Here is a 23,766-nt window from a genome sequence, read left to right as displayed (position 1 = left end):
ACAGGTTGTTGTTTTTTTTTAAACTTAATTTTTTGGGATTGGAATATGGCCTAGTGGCAAGAGTGCTTGCCTCATATACATGAAGCCCCGGGTTTAATTCCTTAGCACCACATATATAGAAAAGGCCAGAAGAGCCACTGAGCAAAAAGAAGCCAGGCACAGTGCTCATGCCCTGAGTTCAAGTGCCAGGACTGACCAAAAAAAAAAAAGACTTTAATTTTTTTTAATTTTTAGTGTCTTTTTCTTCTTCCATCTTTCTTAATTTTCTGTACCTGTGTCTTATATATAAGATTACTTGACTAGGGGAAGGGAAAGGGAATCACAGAAACAGCAGGTCAAAGGACAAATTACTTCAACAATTATACACTTAACAATCAGTTGAATATCACCCTTATACCTTGTGGGAAGGGGAGGAGGGAGGGGCAAATGGGAGAAAAATGGACAATGGGGTAACATTGTCTAGAAACAAATGTAAACCTTACCTTACTTATGTAACCATAAACCCCATTCATCACCTTTTCAAAAGACAATTTTTTTAAGATAGTTAAGAAAACAAATACTTCCACCACTGGATGTTGGTTGCTCAGCACATAATAGAGAACCATAATTACATTAAAGGAGCAGGATGAAAACCCCATATTCAAAAATACATAATTTTGTGTTTTCCTACCAGTCCTCCCTATCTAATGGCTCAAACTGCTTGTGTGACTATTATTACATTTAGGATGATCTGGCAACTATTGGTGCCACTGAGAACTTAGGCAAAACAAGAGTACATCAGTACCTGGGTAATAGCAAGTCAGAAAACTGACATTACTAAATACTACTTGCGATATTTTCTTTTTTAATAGAGAAATTCTGTCTGCTTCACAGATATCTACCATGAGCCCACAAGGCAAAATAGCCCATGAGATATTTAGCAAAGTACAATTGTGCAGGACTGAGGTCCAGGACGCTTTGGAGGAGCAAACAGGAGATGAGTATTTGTAAACAATGTATGACCATGGAAATGTTCCTTTTTGTACAGGGTTCGGTGGCTGTTGGTCTTCAGAGCAACAACTTAGGTCTCAACATCAACTTCATTTTTAGACATGTTTCAAAGGAAAATAAAATGATCAGGGGTTAACTGAGAGCTGCACCAACTTAAGGTGTAAGGCTGTATACTCTGTGTTAACCAGCCTTGCAAATGATTCAGATGCTGGCTCATGTTTTGTCAATCTCTGTTCCAAGGCTTAGAGAGAATCCATTGATCTGTGATCAAAAAGCAAGTAGCATTTTGTTTAAAGCAAAATGTAATTGGAAGGACAAGGTATGGAACAATGTTGTATCTGAGATCCAGCTTTTAGTCAGGCAATCAACTTTCAGGGAAACACTTTGTCCACCTATTGTGGCTATTTTGAATGTCAAGAGAAAGGCAACACCTTATTTTCAACATCACAAAGTACAGTTTACACAAACCAAAGATAGCATCAATTGTTCCAGAAGGATGATGATGGCATTCAGTGAGATGGGTTTGATTTTGCCCACAGCATAAAAATTCTAAGCAATCACAACTTGTTTTGCCAGGTGAAGAGGGCTCTATCTGAATTGCCTTAAATGAGTATTTGATAATGTGTATTCCACCCAGTTGTTGGGGTGGATCTCAATTTCTGAGGCAACACCAATCTACTCATCAATCTGCCTTGTTGTACAATCCCCACTAACGAGAGATCTGTAATTGTCACTCACAATGATGTGACACATCACTGCTGATTAGTACAGGAGACAAAGGTGTCCCAGGAGCCAAGAGAGACAACTCATGTTATGTTCCCTCTGCTGGCTGTCTCATGCCTAATTAGGTGGGTAGCTACCGCCTTTTATTGTGATAAACGATGCCTCAATCACTCACATGCAAACTCTTGCGTCTGAATACACATGCATTGGAATGCACATGTTCCATCACTCTATTTAATGGAGAACTTTTTTTATCAATTAAAACAACACTTTGTTCTGATGTGTTTTGGATAGGTGGATTCACTAGTATTATTCTTTCTTCTGCTATACAAAATGTCTTTTAATAGAACTGGAATGTGGCCTAAGGGTATAGCCATTAGTTGTTGTTGCTTTTACCTTTTGATCTCTCCAAAGTTTCCTGATCGAGCCAAGATAACCTTATCACTTTCCAATGAATAGACGCAATGAGCATAGGTCATTGACATCTCTTCCTAAGCTGTGATTCCCTTCCAGAACCATCAGAGCCCATGCTTCTGCCCATTTCCCAAAAGATGACCATTTAAATTCAAATCCTAGTATACCTTTCACATTCACATTTAAGTACTACTTCCCTTAGTTCATGGCTTGATCTTTCTGAATTCCTACCCAACTTACTGGCTCATTAGTTATTTATGAAATAGTTTGCTTTTAATGATTATACCTTTTTATATGATTATCGTATGGTAAGTTTTAAATATCAGTATCCCTCAATTCCCACACTTCAAATAACTTGTGGCCAGTAGTATGAAATAAATATTTGTTAAATTGATGTACTAAAGGTTTTTTGGTTTTTTTTGGCCAGTCCTGGGGCTTGGACTCAGGGCCTGAGCACTGTCCCTGGCTTCTTCCCGCTCAAGGCTAGCACTCTGCCACCTGAGCCACAGAGCCCCTTCTGGCCATTTTCCATATATGTGGTGCTGGGGAATCGAACCGAGAGCTTCATGTGTAGGAGGCAAGCGCTCTTGCCACTAGGCCATATTCCCAGCCCATACTAAAGGGTTTTTTAATAAGCACTTAGCAAATGACACATTTTTAGTCCACCATTGTTAAGCGCTCAACTTTTCTATAACTCCCTTCCCCATCTCTGAGATTTTTCTAAAGGAAAGACAACCCCAGTGCAATAACTGACACTGATATGTAACTCCACAACCTCGTCATCCTATATATTAAATTAACACAAACACTAGTGTCTTGAAACATCTCCATATCCCTCAGTGATCAGAAAGAATTCAAATGCAGTCACTATACATCATTTTCTCAGGTGAAAAGACACATTAGTTTAAGATTATTTCTTCAATAAGGACACATATATAACACCACCTGCACACCTAGGCTTATTATGCCACTATTCAAAATATCCAGGCTATGGCAGCATCCCAAGTGCCCAACACCTGATGAGGAAAGAAGATCTGGTTTTTGGGAAAATGGGTCATTGTGCTCAGTGACAGAAGTCAAGCTCAGAAAGACAAATATCGCATGCTTTTGTTCCCGTGAGGAATCTATACCTAACAATAATAATATAATCTGATTATAAAAGGAGGACTGTTAGGAGGGTTGAAAGTACCCTGTGGGAGGGGAAGAGGTGGACAGGGAATTAAACAATAGAAGAGAGAAGGTAAAAGGACAGGGTGAATATGGAGATTGAAATATACATGTGTGTATGTGTGTATGAAAATAGCATAATGAAACTCATTAGAAACAGATAAAAGGAGGGGAGAAGTAGAGAAGGAGAGCAAAAAGAAAACACTCAAGACATCATCCTCTGAAACCTGAAATAAAGTAAAAATGTATAATAATTGTAAGTGAAGGGTGGAGAGATACCACATGAATCTTGTTGATGATCTATTTGAAAAATAATACAAATGATCTTTTATATTTTTCCAGAGTATCTATTTGACGCTCAATGGGATTTAATGAAATGTTATTCTGAGATTAAAAAGGTATCCTTAACAATAAAATTTATGATAAAAATTTTAAGTCAAAATGATGTGACACCTGCAGTCTATGCATGAAAATCAGTTTTGAATGAACTTTCTTTTAAGAAATAATTACATATTTATATACATATACATTATATAGAGACATATACTTGAAATTAGTGTATGAGTATGTGTCTACAAGTGTCTATTTTATCTGCAAAAAATGTTTTAATGAATTTACCTTGAAACTATTTCAGTTTGTTGAAGAGAAGACACTCTTTGAAGCTACAATGTCAGTTTCAAGGTCAAAGTTGTCAGGCCAAAATAAGATTTTATGATAGTATAAACAACATCAAACACAATCTGCTTTAGAAAAATATTCACCTACATCTCCTTAAATATTTCCAGTGCAAAAATGTTAGTATATTTTAACCTCTCAGTGAAACAAGTATCTATCAGCAATAGTTTTTTTCAGTTAAAAATCCCTCCTTTGAAATAAAAAGAAAACAAATTTGAAAGTGAGAAGAAAAAAAACTGGGAGGTAAATCACTTCGAAATGGCATGGTGTTCTCAGTAGTACTTTAAAATTGAAGAATTCTTCTGTGTGGAAACAAAGAGAACTATAAGATAAATTGTGTTTCTCTCAGAAATCTCTTCCAGGATTTATGGAAATGGCAAGTTGTTCCCTGGCCATATCTGACATTGTATTAAATAACTCACTACTTCAAACTTTATTAATTATACAACATCCATAGAATGTTAAGTAATCTAAATACTGTCATCTGTGTTAGCATATGATCTATCAATTAAAGTCTTAAAAAGTGTTGGTCTAAGAAAAAATTCTACAGAGGAATAATAGTGTTAAATCTAGGCATGAATCTAAAATGAATATCTATTAGATACATGAACTATTTAAACACATCTAGACCATATGTATTAATGGGAATACACCTATGTCCATACAAAAACGGGGTAACATATATACAAGTCAATTACTTAAGTCATATTTTTTTTTCAGAAAAAGTCTTCTATTCTCTTACCTGTCTAAGGTCTACTAAATACACTGGCAAGGTATAGTTATCTTATTTATCCAAAAGGAAGAGTTATATCAGATTAAATAAATAAAATGGTGTCAGAGTAGGTATCTCTTTGCTAATTTCACAGCTAAACAAGTTTCATGAAAAGTAGGTTTCATTGAATAGTTCTTTTTTTTTTTCTTTTCTTTTGGTGTTGGTACCTGGATCGGAAATCAGACCTCATGCCCCTTCTTGAATTTTTCACTTAAAGACAAATCTCCACTACTTAGAGCACAACTGCAGTTCAGCTCTTTCACTAGTTAACTGGAGACAGATTTTGGACTTTGAGCTGCGATCCTCAGATCTCAGATCTCAGATCTGAGTAGATTATAGGCATGAGCCACCAACACCTAGCTATCTATGAGACTTTCTTCTACAAATTCACTTGGTGCTTTGTATCAGTGATATTTAGGCATACTTTCCTTGTGATCAGAGTTCCTCAAACTTCAGTATTACGCTCAATCAGAGACACAAAATCCTATTTTTTTTTTGGCTAGGGCAGAGTGTAACACATGGTTGATCAAAAAGTAGTTTTACATCATTGATGTATAAGTTTAAAATTTGAGAGAAAAGAGTACTCATAATGTTCACAATTACCATCTGTCTTCCAGGATGATCAATTTATTTAGCATTGCTAACAATACTAGTAATTAAAAGATTTCCCCCCCCACCAAACTGAGAAACTATGTGAAACATGTCCTAGTTGGCCCATGGTGAGCTTCTGTTTGCCAAGTCAATGGCCAATGGAAGGGCAATGATGTTGCAAAGTAACTTTTAATGATTCTTGGCAAGTTTCTCCATAAAGTGATGATAATAGTAGAGTGACTATTTCCTGATGACTTTCTAAAGAGTAGACAAAGTGTACAAACTTTTAGCACTATTGAAGCTGAAGAACTTCTGACAGAAAATTTGTAATGTTAGACTGCTATGCGGTTGCTTTTGCTTTTTTTTTTTCTTTTCAGTTAGTAGAAGGAAAACCTCTCAGAAGTCTAACTACAACTATCAAAATGTTGAGGAACACATAGGTAAATGTAGGTTTCCTCGTAGGTAATCTTTGTAATTCAAGTAAATTTTTAAAGGACTCCCAAAGATAGAGGCCCCGAAGGAAGAACTTGGATATGAGGTTGGAATAAACAAATATTTGCCACAACCCCTCACTCATTTTTTTTCCCTTGCAAAGCCTCTTTATGAAACTATGGGTCAATGTCCCTAGAATGAAATCTAGAGTTGGCACATAAAGGGAAATTGAGTCACATTTTTGTAAATTCTTTGTACTAAGTATAGACAAAAAGAAACATGCTACAAGGGTAAAGAAACAAGTTTGTCTGGAATGAATCTAAACTACTTTTTGTGTGGGGGCCAGCCATGGGGCTTGACTAAGGGCTGGGGCGCTTTGCCTGAGCTTTTGTGCTCAAGGCTAGTGCCATACCACTTGAGCCACAGCTCCACTTCGGGCATTTTTGTATGTAATTAGAGATAAAAGTCTCACCTGCTTTTCCAGCCCAGGTTGGCTTGGAACCATGATCCTCAGACCTCAGCCTTGTGAGGAGCTAGGATTAGAGGCATGAGTCTAAACTGTTTTATAACACGTCATTATTGACACAGCAGGATAATTCACCAAGTCTAAAGCTTAGGTATTTGTGGCATGGATTTGGGGGATATAATTGGTTTGGGTTTTGTGTTTTCAAATCGCTTAACTTGGAATTATTCAGCCTTTGTCTTTGGCCCACTTTAGATCCTTCTTGGGAGACCAAATGCTGCTCTCAGATTTAAATACTAATATAAGACATAATCCTAACTCAGTAGGGATTATATCTCCAGGCAAAGCCTCCTTCCTAACTTCAGAAGTATGCATTAACTGTTTGGGCAACCGATCTACTTAGATACCCTATCCAAAGCTACTGGGATCACACAAAACCCTCAGCTACTACAATCTGCCCTTGTGGGAGGAGAGTCATTTTATCCCTCTGGTTTCTCAAACCTCTTTGTGCTAGTGATTTCTCTCTTTGTTTCAGGAGACACAGTCCATTCAAATCAGCAAATGCTGTTAAATCTAGCTACAAAAAAAAAAAAAGAGGATGTTACCACATCTGTCTGCCTCTGCTGCCTGCACCTATGTCCTAACCTTTACCATCTCTGCTCTAGGTTGTGGCCTGAGCTTCCCTGTGTTCATGTCTTACTTCCTGCATGATAGTAAACATACAGCTGCCAGTGAGATGCTGTGTCTTCTCTTTCGGTTTTTAATCTCAAACAAAGAGAAATCTAAACTCCTGACAATCACCTACAAGCATCTACATGGTCTGCCTCTCACTCACACTCATAGTTCATACCAAGCTAAGTCCACAATTCCTTCGGCTCTGAGCACTCTGTTGAATCACCATGAATTGGCTATCGTCATATTTCTGGCTTGGAGATTTTGAACCACCTGTTGCTGCCACCTTATGCTTTTGAGGCCCAAGATACTCTTCTTCCAGGAATCCCCAATAATACATTTCTCACCTCCCTACAGTGTTGGGTATACATCATTTTTCTACAAGGCCCAATTGGAATATTCTATTAACATCAACTCTTGCCTTTTTCTTCTTAGTTTGATCTACTTAAATTTTCTTTCTATTTTCCCATTACATTCACAATCCTTTAATAATATTTCAAGAAATTTTATACCCATTATTTTTCTTTTCTTTTCTCTGTGTTTTTAAAATGTTATTCCATCAGGGCAAAAAATATCAGTGCCTTGTTCACTGGAATATTCCAAGTCACTAGAACAGCATGGGACCCAAAATTGGTGCTCAGTAAATGTACCTTTGAAAGAAATGGATTGCCCTGGGGCTATTAAAATAGGAGGACTGGCCTTTTAAGTTCATATTCTATTTGGATATGGACTTAAGACCCCTATATACAACTACATGAAAGTAATGAAAAGTTTTTAAAAAGTTAAGCTAATTTAACTTAGAATAACTAGAACAGCAGCATTTTGTACTAAGCAGTAACTGCATTATAGTTGTAAATTAGTGACTAAGTCTATAATGGAATATCAAGCTACAAGCAGCATGAGGCTAGGGATTTATCCCCAAGAAAAGACAATGCCTGACTGGAAAATCATCCACTAACCTGTTGCTTTTGCCCTCACACCCTGGAAATTTTCTACCCAGTGTGACTCATCCAATTAAACAATAAAACCACTAATGTTTCTCAATCTAATTAAAAAAATTACAGACTCCTAAATGACTACTAAGACCTTTCACAATATATTTCCCATTCTGTCTCTACTTCAGTTGCTTCTTCTCAGCTCATTCATCTCTATCACTATTGGGCTTACTTATTACTTCTCAAACATAGTAAACAAGCTCCCACCTCAGGGAATTTGTACTTATTGTTTCTTCTGCCTGGAGAATTCTCCCTCCAAAAATCTTCAGGGCTTGTACCTCACTTCCTGAAGACCTCCAAACCTCCGTCTCCTTCTCAGCAATGACATCAATGACCATAATATTTAAAGTAGAATTCCCTCCCCACAGCCCCCATTTTGCCTTGCAATCATTATTATTTTCTGTTTTCTTTTTCTCCTCTCTCCACGAAATCAGAGAACTTTCTGGTCACATTCTGTGCTATATTCTCAGAATCTAAATAGAATGTGGGAGAAAGCATATGGTCAATAACTTCCGGTGAATGGATGAGTGAGTGAGTGTGTGTGTGTGTGTGTGTGTGTGTGTGTGTGTGTGTGAATGCCTTTCTTATATGTGCTTGTAAAATTGTCATTTTATTTTCTACATAATACATGTTGAGATGTCAGTGGTTCCATCACACTATGGAACTGTGAGAAGAAAATTGCCTTTTTTATTTCTGAGCTCAGCCCTTCTACTTGCCAAGTGAATCAATAATATAAAACACTGATACTGTCCCTTCTCTCTGGGGGCATTTCACAAATTTATAGATGTGTACAATGTTGGCAATTAAAGAGACTTCACTGATGTGCCATCATAATGCCTTCACTTTAGGGATGATGAGTAAATAATAGATCTAAAGCCAATTTTCAAGTTCTATACACACAGCAACTAGAACTCTGGTGCCCCCTCTAGCACTTATCTTACTATAGGTAATTTTTGTATCAGTTACTGTACAAAAAGAAAATTCAGAAAGCACACTGAGTAACAAATTCCTGTAACGTCTACTACTTGATGTAGCAAAAGTAAAGTAGGCCCAAGATCGGCTCTGATGGTTCATGCTTATAATCCTAGCTACTTAGGAGGCTGAGATCTAAGAATTATAGTTCAAAGCCAGTCCAGGCAGTGGCCTCCTTGAGTCTCTTATCTCCAATAAGCTACCTAAAAAGCCAGCCTGAAGTGGATCTGTGGTTCAAGTGAGAGAGCACTAGCCTTAAGCACAATAAGCTCAGAGACAGCAAACAAATCCCGAGTTCAAGTCACAGGATTGGCAAAAATATTTTTAATGAAATAAATAAAAATTTAAAAATTGTAAAACAAAGAAAGAAAAGTGTATCCAAATGTAATATTATGATGTTGGTTTATGGAAAGTTCTTCTCTGTATTTCTGAGTAAATTATTTCTCAGGTCCAGTTGAGATATGTTTAAAGTAGACAACTGTTCATAACAGAACCATAGGTAGTCAGGCTAATATTTCACCCAGCATAATGCTTTTGTTCATCATATGAGAAAACTAATTTATATTTCATCACCCACTATAAAGGTGGCTGAAATCAAAGCTGTCTTTGTCCTATTGGGATAGTTTACTTTTCATAAAACTTTCCCTTTATGAACTTGACGTAAAAGCAACTAACTGTTTAAAAAATGACTTGTTCATAAGGGCATAGCTATTGGGCTCTTGTGATCCTTTGCTGTGACTAGCCTAAACCTGTGCTAATTATTCCCTATGAGGGAAACCATAGAGTCCATGTTTCTTTGGGTCTGGCTCACTTCACTTAGTATAATTTTTTCCAAGTTCTTCCCTTTCTTTACAAATGGGGCAATGCTATTCTTTCTGATAGAGGCATAAAATTCCATTGTGTATTTGTACCACATTTTCCTGATCCATTCATCTACTGAGGGGCATCTGGGTTGGTTCCATATTTTAGCTATGACAAATTGTGCTGGTGGCTTTAGTGTGTTCTTGTTTGTAGTCTTTAGGGTAGATGCCCAAAAGTCGGGCTGCTGGGTTGTAGGGGAGTTTTATATTTAGCCTCCTGAGGTATCTCCATATGGCTTTCCAGAGTGGCTGAACCAGTTTACATTCCCACCCACAATGAAGTATGGTTCCCTTTTTGCCACATCCCTCAAACATTTGTTATTGTAAGTGAAATGAACTCCATTTTATGAAAACGACTGTTATATCACTGTTGTAATTACTTTCAACATGCCATGTGAAACTGTAGCTTCTTTTCTTGATGATCTTCTTATATCCCCTTCCTGTGGTTGTCCCCGTGTTATCACTGTATCTCATCTGAGTACTCTGGTACTATATATACTGGTATTAGAACCAGGGAAGTGAAAGGGAATATCAAAACCGAGAGACAAAGGATAAAAAGACAAATGACTCCAAAAGCAATACTTGCAAAACCATTTGGTGTAAACCAACAGAACAACTCATGGGAGGAGAGAGGAAGGGGAAAGAGGAAGGGGGGAATGAGGGAGGAGGTAACAAATAGTACAAGAAATGTACCCATGGCCTAACGTATGAAACTGTGATCCCTCTGTATATCACTCTGACAATAAATAAGTAATTATTATTAAAAAATAAAGAAATGTCTTGTATGACATCATGAAGTTTGATACCTCCAGTTGATACCTTGATTTTGGTATCTACTTGAACACAGCAATAGCATATTGACCATAGGTACTATTTAACAGCATCATCTCAGCCAGGAGGACTTTGTTGCTGACACAGACAAGAACACAAGATGTTCAATATTCACGTTAAATAATTATAACTCCTGGGAAGCGAATTTGTAATGCTATTTTGTTGGAAATAGGTTTTTGTCAAGAAAAGTCCTGATTACTGCTGAAATCATTTCACATCCAAATTCACAATGGCAATACAGACTATCAAAGGTTTTAGGCAAGAAGATCATCATTTTGCTACTGAATTTGGAGATATTAAGTGCTTTTTAAAACAGTCTCAGCTTAGGGATCACTTTTATTGACTCTATTATTCCTGTGTCCTTAATGCTTTCTATCATGAATTGTCTAACTTTATAGAGTCAGTGTGTCATTTGGCAGCATGCAGTAAAGCAGTAACAAAAATAGTGGATAATGCAATCAGAACCTAAATGATCTCAATGGTCGGGAATCATGGGACACATCTTCAAACATGATTCTTAGTTTTGATCAACATAACATTTTGCATTTGTCTTTAACAACCATTTTGAAAATCTCTCAGTAAAATAAGGCCTCGGGATTGCCTTTGATTGAGTATAGATTACGGACTGAACAGAGGTATGTGACTGCAGAGTTAACATATTCAGGGAATTTTGATGCAGATAACAGAGAAGGGAGCTATCGCTACAATTAGATCAGAGTAGAGCTAGGGCATGTATTATCTGCCTAATTTGTGTGACACTGAAAAATGGAAGTAACCTTATTTGAAAATTGGTATGAACATACAGTTGATGACACCAGATCATAGCAAAACACACAGAGCCCTTCTAAGGTGGGGGAATCTAACCTGTGAGATTGCACGAGTCAGAAGCCCAGGAACTCAGTTCTAATGGCACCTACTGAATCAGGGCATTCATTTCCTTAGAAACCTTTATAGTAAACCCAGACAAGAATCAGGAGCACATACTTGTGTTTAAGCCAGGCCACATAAAGACTGAGAAACTACAAACTGTTTTGAAAGAAGTATTTTTTGGAACAGGAGTACATATTATTGGCTACCATAGTTGATAATACAATAGTTGATACTATATGCATTGGGATTTAACTCTTTTTTTCCTCCATTGGCTCCAAATTAAATGACTTTATTTCAATGGCAAAGAAACCATAAAAGTATATTTGTAATGCATGCTGGAATCTTTGATCAAGCCTACTCAAGAGTTTGGACTGCCTAGGCCAGTAGTGATGTTATAATTTCTAGACTTGCTGCCTGGAAGTCACCTGAAGTCCTTTGAAATGCTATCCCCTGCCCCTCTGCCTAGAGGTGAGGCTCAATGATTTGTACTTATTAAAGTCTGTAATTAGGAAATTCTGCTTATCAATGGTTAGGAACCTCTGGTCTAGAAGAAATTTAAATATCAAAAGGACTATAGAAGTCAAGGTCTTTAAGGACCTTCTAAACTTAACAGTCTTCTTCGGCTCCAGGCTGAACAGCCCCTCCTCTGGGTCCTGTATGAGTATGCTAGACTAACCATGATGGAAATACTGATGTGTTTTATTTTAATTCTTCCTGCATTTCATACATCCAAACAAACTGGCTTAGTTATATCACCATTCAAATAAATAATTAACCACCAAAGAAGAAAAACTGGTTTTACTGTAAAATACATATGTAAGAGACTATTTTTAAAGAAGACTCCTTCAAAAAGAAAATAAATATCCTCATAAAGAATAAATTAATCAAAAGAATGATTCTATCAGTACACCCCAAACTTGTAATGTTCCCTTTTCAGCACTAAAAGTAAGACTCCAAAATGTTCTGAGCTATGACCAACAAAAGTATTATGAGTGGTGCTTCTAAAAATGACACTACTTGACTTAAAATTCTGGCACAATTTGTGAAGATGCAACTAACATGAAGAGAACAATCCACTTTTTTTTTTTTAACTTTTCAGAGACGTAAGGCTAACTCATTCTATACAGCTAGCATAGTAATTTAGATTTGGACTTTGCTTTTATCCCGAGGGAATGAACATAAGATAACACTGACACATATCCAAGATGGGAAAGGCCAGTGCCTCAACTGAAATCACCCAGTAATAGATGCTTCCCTAGTACAGATGTGGGGGTGCTTTCTGTGAAGAATTAAGTATGTGGTTGCTTGGGAAGCAGGATGGTTTTATAGGTGTGAAGGCTGCTGAGTGCCAGAGCAAAGCAAAGCTCTCTCAGGTAGCAAAGCAGGCCTCATTTTCCAGTGGAGGCACAAAGACACCTAATAGGATCTCTCTGCCCTCACAACTTCTGGAATGACTTCCCAAAACCATTCTTACGTGACAAATAGTATTTCAGAGAGCCTTGGCAGAAAAACACATGATCTGTGCCAGAATGAACAGGAGAAAGTTGGTTTGCTATTCTCTTGTATGGGGAATAGGAATCATCTACAAAGTAGGAGTAAACATTTTGAAAGGGTAGCTCTTCAGTAAATGATTTCAGGGTAGTCCCAAGAGAAAAACGGCCATAGCTAACATATTTTATTATTCAGGTGCTTTTTAAAATCAAAAGGTAAAATTCAAGGGCAGCTTTTGAAACAGTTATGTGAAACTCTGATTCAGTTTAAGGATTCTTTGTAACTGTATTACCTAGTTCTTTCTCCTCCAGTGAAAAACTTTCTAAATGACACATTGTCAAAATGTTCTCAATATTTTGGCTCCTGGGCCTGCTTATGGCAACTTTAGTCCAAAATTACCAGAGCAGAGACACTTCTTCAGAGAGTTGAACTGTTTACATTCATGGTCACCAACTTCGAAAGAATGAACAGATGATTTCCACTGTACATTGTAATGGTACAGTCTAGCTTTAGAAAGAAGGTTGAAGCTCTTTATCCCAATTTCTACATGTCAGAGGCAGGTTTTTGTGTAAGATATCATATTTAGAATTAATATGAGTTGCTTCATTTATAATAATAATAGTAATAAAGTTCCCTACAGCAAGTGTGGAGCTATTATATCCCTATTAATATTTATAAGAACTCCATTAGGTAGATCTGTGCCCACTTTAGTAGTAAATCAAAAAAATAATATAGTACATTGATCACATCACACAGCTGGGCGGGGGGTGGGAGGGATGGGGCAGGTTAGAGCTGAGATGTACGCCTAGCATGGCTGAGTGTGTTCTCTTTACAGTACCATCCTCCCTTTATATAGTGATTTTTTTCATAGAAATTTAACATAATAAATTGCTTATTCAAGCAACTTCATTTAACTGGATACAAAGTAAACAAAGTGTTTCAGATTTGATGTCCTCTTTTTAGGTTTTTATTATTTATTTATTTTTTTTGGTAAGTCCTGGGGCTTAAACGTTGGGTCTGGGCACTGTCCCTGAGCTCTTCAGCTCAAGGCAAGCACTCTACCACTTGAGACACATCACCACTTCGGGTTTTCTTGTGGTTAATTGGAGAAAAGAGTCTCATGGACTTTCCTGCCCAGGCTGGCTTTGAACCACAATCCTCAGATCTCAGCCTACTGAGTAGCTAGGAGTACAGGTGTGAGTCACTGACATCCAGCCTCTTTTTAGTTCTTAATTTACTGATCTTCACCTAGCAGTCATCAACCCTTGTGATATCAGAACAAAGATATGTACCCTTTGTAAACCAAGAGGCTGAGTGAATGAATGGCTCAAGCTGTAAGTATCTGGGTGAATTTCTTAGCTACCATTTCTCAGCACAAGAACAAGTATCTGATCTTTAAATCTTCAACTGCTTATTGCTGAGATGAAGGGTTTCATCATCTCTAAAATTGCAGCTGCTCTAGGAGATTAAGCTCTTAGCTTTTCTTTCTCCTTCAATGCCCAGGCATTAGAATGATTCTTTAGGGTGTTTTCCCTTCAAGACTAATGGTTTTGAAGTATAATCACACACCAGAGGATGGCTATGAATATAGCTTGAATGCAATCAAGATGTTTCTCCTAACTTTCCACCAGTAGATCCTGTCAGCACCCCATGATGTATAACTGGGGTCAACAATTTAGGTAGCCTTTCTAGAACATTCCTCATGAATGTTCAGAATAAATACACCACTTTGTGAATTATATATCGGTTGTTCTTTCTAATTTTGAAGTGAGTCAGCCATCATTCACAGATCTGAGAACAGAAGAGACAAAATAACTTCCTTGTGCTTTTTGTGTTTTGTTTTCAGAGAATAGAATGGAAGTGGAGAAAGGACTTTTTCCTTTTACAAATTATTGAAACTGGGGGGCATTTCTCATCCAAATAAACAAGTGACTCACTTTGAAGAATGTCAAAACCATCTTGAGGAAAAAAACTAGTAAGCTAGAGAGATGCGTTTACATGGAAGAATCTCAACTAGCCAGAGATTTGTGGTTTATTTTTTTCCAAAGACAATCCGCTCATGATTTTGCTAAAACTTCCCTTCTCGGTTTTAGCAAGAATGGCACCTTAATCCACTGCCATTTCCCATTGCTTGTTGAATGTGTCAATTCCGGAGTAGAAACTTCCATGTTGCTTTATCTCTCTTTAATACATCCTTCTTCTGGAACCTATTGTTTAAGTCTTAGCAATCTGTTCTCTTACTTCCTGTGCCTCTACTCTGTCGATACAGATCATATGTAGAAAAAAGTCTCACATTTATAAAGCATAACCAGGATTGTGATTGTGACCTCTGTATTACCTGGTTAAACACCATTAATAAAAAGCATTTTTTCTTAAATTTTATTATTACAAAAAAAAATCTTATGAAACAGACAAACAGGTTCACCACTAAAACCTGAGCCACAGTTCTGCTTCCACCCTTTTGGTGGTTAATTGAAGATAAGCATCTCCCAGATTTTCTTACCCATTCTGGCTTCATACCATGACCTTTAGATCTCAGTGCCCTGAGTAGCTAGGATTACTGGTGTGAGCCACCAGTGCTCTTTGGGTAAAACGAAATAACTTTTAACACTTAAAGTATTCTTCTGTTCTAGAAAAATCTTTCCTTTTCAAAGAAACTGCGCAGAAAATGGAGAAAATTGGGCCAAGTACCTTGGACTAGAGAGCACACTATAAATACACTGCTTAAAAATATTCTTGGTACATCTTTTCAGTACATATGATAAAACACTCACAATTGAAGGATAATCTGTACTCACAAATTCATGCAGGGTTCAGACGAGTTCAGAGTATATATTTTAATGTCAATTGCATTTAAAAAACAAAAGAGTCAGGCTGGGGATATAGCCTAGTGGCAAGAGTGCCTGCCTCGGATACACGAGGCCCTAGGTTCGATTCCCCAGCACCACATATACAGAAAAAACGGCCAGAAGCGGCGCTGTGGCTCACGTGGCAGAGTGCTAGCCTTGAGCGGGAAGAAGCCAGGGACAGTGCTCAGGCCCTGAGTCCAAGGCCCAGGACTGGCCAAAAAAAAAAAAAAAAAAAGAGTCAGGTGCTAATGGCTTACACATATAATCATAGGTACCTTTGAGACTGAAACCCAGTAGATCTAAGTTCAAGGTCAGCCTGGACCAAAAACAACAACCTTCATAAGACTTTGATTCCAAAAATAAACAACAAAAATCAGGACTAGGGGTATGTATGTCTCCTTTTGTAGACCACTAATCAAACAATCTAACAAGTACAAGGCTTTGAGTTCAAATCCCAGTACCACCAAAAAGGAGAAGAAAATTGAAAAAGTCACAAGTTCTAATTAATTTTAGCTTTTCTTCTTGGGGTTTATAATCTTAAAAAACTCTACTACTGAAGTGCTTCAGTAATCTCCCTGTAATTGCTTTGATGATTCATTGGTGCTATAACTAACCCTATACCTCATTAAGCATCTGCATACATAGATCTTAGTCAGATTCTTTGTGGATGACTTCCTGTGAATCAATCAACTTATGGAAACAAAGAAGAAATGCATATCCCCACCACCTACTCCACAGCTTGAACACTGAAGGCCAGCATCTTTACCTGTGGTAAAAATGAAATTCTATGAGGCTGAACTTTAAAATGATTTCATTAATAATCAGAAGTTCCAAAGCCTCCACCTGAGGGAGTAGCTGATGTACACGAAGTGTCTCATCTGTATTTGCTGCTTAAGTGGAAAAAGCAGGGTTTGAATCTGTGGCTTGAGGAAATATTATTTTCACGTATTTCCAATCCTAGGTTGTTTATACCCTGAAAAGGATGATGAGTAAGCAAACATGCTTCAACTCAGCTATTACTTTTCTCTGAACTATAAATAGACTTCTCAATTGTACCCTTAACCTAGGTTTTATTTAGGTCAACAGCTAGGTGGAGACATTTAGAATAAACTGGGGATACGAGGAGGTGGGACAGTAACAGGTATCTCTCACATTCTATCTGTTAATACCTCTCCCAGCTTACTGGCTGCACGGCAGGACCACTGTGTTCCAGGGGTGTTGCCTGTTAGAACAATCTTAAATTGTATGTCTTTCTCATGCTGAGTTATATTTGTACAAAACCAGGACCAATTTTGTCTTTAGTGCTTTCATGGGACAGTAACTCAGATTAACAGCTTCTGAGAAGATGCTCACCAAGACTGCACAGAGTTCCATCTAAGCCAGCTCATTCTGTGGGCAAATTGGGTAGATTTATTACATGGGTAAATGAAGAGACTCCACAGCTCTATGATGAATGTAAATTGAGAGATTTTAGCTCTAGACAGAAGATGGTAATGTCACCAGGTATCCCAGTCATGAGAAACACAAGCCATATTTTGAGAGGCCAAATCCAGGCGTCTTTATTGGAAAACCAGTGACGGCAGGTAGACTCTTGTCACAAAGACCTGCAGCCCCTTGAATACACGTAACACTGTCAGAAAGCTGAGCCATGAGAGCAGGAGAGGAAAGAGGGAGCTGAAAAACAAGATCAATAAACCAGATAAATTACAATGGAGAGCTGAAGTGGGACACCATAATGGCCTGGAGGAGAGTCAGGAGACAGGGGACATGGGAACATGAGGCACTGCATAATGGTGCCTGAGCTGATAAAGGCCTAAATACTGTCAGGGTCAGGAAGCAGAGTTACAGGAAAAGAGAGACTCCCAAGTTCAAGGCACAGGACCAACAGGTCCACTAGCCTTTTATCCAAGTCCCCAACCCTGGCTCTAGGAATTCACACATGCCCATCACCTGGGAGGTGGACTTCCCCTTCCTCTACCATGAGGATAAGATGGTGCCTATTAAACCCAATTTCCTATCCACCACGTGGCCAAGATGATGCTGGTTAGATCCAGCATCAGTAAGAAATCTCTGACTCCCAAAGAGTTGATCTATGTTTTAACTCAGTGTTTATGACTTCAGGATTTTATGTGTGTATTATTCCAGTATGTGACTTCTTAAATCACCTTCCTTGAGTATTCTTCAGCTACTTGTCTAGGCATTGGGAACTTTGTAGTAAAAAGAAAGTGAAAAAGAATGACAACAACCCAGACACAGCTCTTACATTCTTGTGATGGAGAAAGTTAGTAATGATGCACAAAAGGAAAACAGTTGCATAAATAAACTTATAGAACATTTCAGTAAACAGGCAGCAATCCACCAAGTCAAAAGTTTCTGAAGGGCTGGGAATATGGCCTAGTGGCAAGAGTGCTTGCCTCCTACACAGGAAGCTCTCTCTTCGATTCCCCAGCACCACATATATGGAAAACGGCCAGAAGAGGCGCTGTGGCTTAGGTGGCAGAGTGCTAGCCTTGAGTGGGAAGAAGCCAGGGACAGTGCTCAGGCCCTGAGTCCAAGCCCCAGGACTGGCCAAAAAAAAAAAAGTTTCTGAAAAGTTGACTAAATGAGGATGGAAACAGGCATCTGGCATCTGGGTTTGGCATAATGGAGGTATTGATGACTTTCATAAGACCAGTCTCAAAGGAAGTTGAAAGAATAGCTTCACAGAAAAGGACTAGTATCAGAATGAAAATGATGAAGAAGAGAGACAAGGATGAAATGACAGCACTCTGAGAAAATCAGTTTTAAAAATTTTCTCTTTTGAGAAATACAAAAAAAAAAATTAAAACTGGAAAAAAATGGAACCATGCCTGAAGAGCATATGCAACCAAGAATGGGAGCCATTACAATGTTTTTAGACTGATAGGAATGATCTCACATGTAGTGAAATAAAATATGCAGGGACAAAGGAGAGGAGTGAGTCTTGCTTGATAAGAGGGGAAAGGAAGTAATGAACATGTGGGAAGGTTGGTGAGATAGACACAGGGAAGAGCCAACAAATGGGAAGTGGGGAGGGGCCACCATATAACAAGAGGGAAGCAGAGAGGCAGATAGACTGGCAGGTAAGAACTAAAAGTTCTGAGATAATAGATACTGCTTTTAAAACTAAATACAATCTCTTATCATATTTTATCTAAACCATAAAACAAATGCACTAATTTGAGTATAGAAAGACATTTTCTCTTGACTGGTCCTGGGATAAAAGAAGAAATTTGCTTAAAGGAAGAAATTGCATTGGCAATATTTTGAAATCTACATTGCCTTTGTCATATGGCTTAAACTCTACCTCATTTTCCCTACCTACAAATTCAGAATTTGTGTTTGTGGTTGACCAGAAATAAAAAAAAAAAAAAATAACTAAATAAGTCTTGTTTATCACTGCTCCTAATTTTCTTTATACCTGTGTGTGTTTGAACAGGTTACTGCTTCTCACCCTGCCTCAGTTCCCCTGAGAATAGAAACAGATACTAAGATATTAAAAATTAATCAAATGATATGAATGCATAGAAAAGACGTGGTACAACCAAGTGCTCAATAATTATCAGTAATGAATATTATTATCATTATTATTCCAACACAGTAGTTGTTTTTTCATTCTGCTAGTTATGTTACAAGTGGTTGCTACTTGTGCTCCAATAAAGTTGTTCTCAGTTGTAAATGTGTAAATGTCATGATTTTTTAAAATATTCTATCACTCTCTGTGATACTCAAGCTAAAATATTCTAAAGTAAGTTCATCTGGCATTATCAATGTCTTTGACACAATATTTCCATAACATCCTCATATAATCTAGAAAATAGTAAATAGTAAATCATTATTGTATTTACTTGGTTGATACGATCTCATTCCCCACCTAAAGGGCAACTTATTCATTAGACAGCATAAAATATAATTGTTCTATTTCATAAGCTTGTTCTATTTCATTAGCTTGGCCTGCATAACAAAAAAAAATCACAGACTGGTTGACCTAAACAACAATACAACAAAATATTCTCACACTTCTGGAAAGTACAAGTACAAAATCAAGGTGAGAGTTACTTGGTTCTGGGGGTTGAGGGCTCCTCTCTTTCCTTGGCTATTATGACCTCATTTAACCCTTACCATTTATTGTTTACCCAATTTCCAAACACAGATTCATCAAGAGGGCTTCAAAATAGTAATGGAGGTGGGGCACAACTGAAGCAATGTCATTATCTAAGTTTCCATTCAGTCATTCTTTACATCATTTAGTCTTATTTGAATGTTGCCTCTCACCACAATATCACTTACCATCTTTGGCCTGCAAAAGATTTATCTAATTTGATGCTCCTAACTGAAATTACATTTTCTCTAGTCACTCCATTTTTCAAATTTCAAGCCATCTTTGTCCTTTGTCCTTCATCATCCATTTCCAACGAATCACATTTGATTGACCCATCTATGGGGGCAACTCTAAGAATTACCCTTTCTTAGTTATTAACCCTGTCACCACCCCATCCCAGAGTCCTAGTCACTTGATGGATCCCTGTGGCTGCATCTTCACTAATCTGCTTGCCTGTGTTTTCTTCTCTCCAGAGAATCACGCACACTCAATTACTTTTTCTAATACAATCCTGTGTTTTATTTTATTACTTGCTGAAAGTCTCTACATTCTCATCACACTGAGATTAACCAAGCCTTCTTGGTATTCCAAAGTCCTTGGATTTGAATTGATTTATATTTCCAACTACTTTTCAATGCAAATCCTTTATAAACTATAAAAATGGGAGGTGGGCGGAGGATCAAGAGCACCAGATAATGAACCTACTATTACTATTTTTTATTTTCTATAGTGACCATTTCTTAGTTGCTGTGCTTCTCGGAAACATCATAATTTCCATCATGTTACTCATAGGTCATCACGTCTAGCCCATTGTCAGATGATAAAAGGATAAAAATGGTATAAAAGGAACCCTGGTATTCCATCCAGATTGTCTGGATCAGATGCCAGCTAGCAGCAAGGTCTCTTTCTCCCAAGGAGAGACTGTACTGTGGCTTTCTCCAACAGCCAAGTGATGATAATAATCCATGAAACACAATGTGTGTATACAAGTCTTTTTTCCAATACAGATTGGCTGGCATCCATTACTTTAGCACCCTCATTGATAAGTGGGTCTTGTGGCTCTCTGAGAGTCCTGATAGGCAGCGTGCCTACACTAGAATGCAGTCCCACGGTTCCCCAAGTATAGCACATCTTCAGAAGAATGACTGAATAAGGACCCATATTGGATCTCCAGAGCAACAGAACCAATAAGATTTATTTCTTGCTGAAAGTGTGGCTCAGTGGTAGTGCGTCAGCTTGCTACATACATGAGGCTCTGAGTTCAAAACCCACTACCTCCCATCTCTCAGAAAAAAACTGAATGCTGTAAAGATTTATAAAAACATATCAGAAGGCTAAGAAAAACAAAGATCTACATACAGCAAGCTGAAGACTCAGTAGAATCCATGTACAGTTCCAATTTCAGTCTGAGAATGCTGACAGTGGGACTTCCTCCTGGATGATGGCTGGCTGATGTGAGATCCAAGATAAATCAGTGTTTTCATCTGAATGAGATGAAGGCAAACCTAGCAGTCAGGCAAACAAATTTACCTCTTCCTTGGTAACTTTTGTTTGATCCAGGCTTTCAACAGAATGAATGAGGCCCTGCCATACTGGGGAAAGCAATATGCTTTACTTAGCCTTCTGAATAAAATGTTACTTTCATCCAGAATACCTTCACACATAGCCAGAAGAACATTTAGTATAGCCCTGAGAAATCCATGACCTGTTAATTTGATACAAATGTCATGCAATACCTTCATCTTACTCATCCTAGCTTTAAAATTGTCACTATCCTGCATTTATGCTGAGGATGGATGACATGGAAACAGCCCACATCCCCAGTCATCCCCAGGACAGGTGGTACTCTTGAAGGGACACACTGTGCAGGCAGACTGGCAAGAAGGTCATCTTTTGGGTCACCCTGCATTCTACATTGTGCCTTTCCCCTAATACACATTGTCTCCTTGAACTCTATTCACCCCAGTTCATTGCGATCCAACAGATATTTCACCTGCTTGTTACCTACTTGTTTGAAGAATTTCTCAAATAATTGTCTATATTTCTATGTCTTAGTCAAATAATGTTGTTCTATTCCTTATAAATATGAGAACATGTCATAGAATTAGGTGAGATCCTTTAGGTCATGTATGTCAAATACTTGTCAAATATTTGACTTTATATCTATGGTACACTTACATACTCTTTGGACTCATGACTCAAATAGGATTTCCATGGGATTCCTTTGGTGTTAGTAGTAGATATTAAATGGTATCCAGATTATATTGATCCTAGAAAATGATTTCTTTTATATCATAGATACTAGGAAAATCCTGTATATGTTATTAAACTTGCCTAGACCATACTTCATTTACAGAGGTCAGTTTTGTCCAAATTCTTGAAGTTAGTTTCTTTAATGAAAGGATATTCCTTAATTGTATATTCGCCATTGATCAAGTACCTCAACTAACTTACTAATTCATAGGATTAATTTTTATTTAATTACAGAAGAGGACAAACTTCTCTTATAGTTTAGCCCCGTTAAAGAAGTATTTTCCCCTCTCCCTCCAACAGTTATCACATGGCAGATTTACAGGTAGTATCCCTGTATTATTTGGTCTCTAGCACATCTTTCTGTCCAGGGACCTTTTGTGCCTCACTTTAAGTGCACAGATACACCTTTACTGATACATTTTCCTAAAATGATCCCGAAGACTATATGTCTTTGCTGAGAATTTAGTAAACATGCATATAACATCTGCAAATGCAAGTAAATGCCTTCCAAAAATGGGCATTCATATTTATGTGGCATTAGGTGTTCTTCAAGATTAGGAAGTACAATACTTTAAAAGAGCAACAATCACCAAGAGATCAATGCTCAATTCTAAAAAAAAAAATACTTAAGATTATGAAGCAAAACAACCAGACATTATATGATGTTTTTATAGAGAATGATTAAATAATTTCAGCTTTATTGCAGAGAAATACATTATATTCCTTTGAAACATGCATATTATTAGCCTATTCACTGCCTTCATTGCAGTTTTATAAGCGGCACATTTTTGCTCTTTTCATATACCAAATAGAGCCCTTCACTAAAGACCTCTGACCTCACCTGCTGTGTAATTTCAGGAGACTAGGGTTTTGCCTGGGGATTCCTGGTGATCATTGCTAACACTCTCTGAATTCTGGCCTGTCTTTACCCAGAGGCTTAAGTTCCCAGCCTGATACATTATCAGACTCAACCCCATAGTGTTTAGCAGTTGTTAAGATCTGTTGAATTTTAATGGAGCTTTGCCTTTGGGTACAGACAGTGTAGCTAGCACACAGCAGGCGAGAACTCAGACCCAGGCCCTGATTACCTGGATCCAATTTAATTAAATGTAAACTCTTAAGCACTATTTAAACTGCTGAGTTCTCTGGAAATACATGCCCTTGGGCTTTGAAAAGAGATCTTGGGTTATTCCCAGGTTTTGGCAATCAGATGAAATCATTATTTTTTAAGTTGAGATGATAACTTTTCCTGCCAAGTTTTCTCTTCTCTGGGCTTTAAGGCGTTAAGGTGAGCACAAACATAAGTAAGTGAATTATTAGTTCTACTAGAGAAACTTGTCTTCCTCATTGGCTGACATAACAATTACTTTGCTAACCTAAGTGTATAGAAAAAAATTATATTTTATAAGTATGATATATATCATTATTGTGTATATATATGTCATTGGGAAGGGCAAATAATTTAAAATAATAGATTTTTATGCAAAGTGAAGTGAAACATATCTATTAAATACACAATGAAAATAATATCAGAAAGTGTAGCTGAGATGAATTAGAAATCTCCCATTTTGTACCCCTAAATAATGAAAAGACATGGGCTGGGGATATAGCCTAGTGGCAAGAGTG

The 23,766-nt window shown here is 37.5% G+C and overlaps 1 protein-coding gene across 1 annotated transcript in view; it reads right to left on the bottom strand.

Moving 5' to 3' along the window:
• The window catches only part of Dcc (DCC netrin 1 receptor), a 961,067-nt gene that overhangs the window by 545,113 nt on the left and 392,188 nt on the right, over window positions 1-23,766 (bottom strand). The window lies entirely within an intron of this gene.

The sequence above is a fragment of the Perognathus longimembris genome, chromosome 15 (assembly GCF_023159225.1).
Source record: "Perognathus longimembris pacificus isolate PPM17 chromosome 15, ASM2315922v1, whole genome shotgun sequence".
Taxonomy (NCBI): domain Eukaryota; kingdom Metazoa; phylum Chordata; class Mammalia; order Rodentia; family Heteromyidae; genus Perognathus; species Perognathus longimembris.
This window is presented reverse-complemented; position numbering and strand designations above follow the sequence as displayed.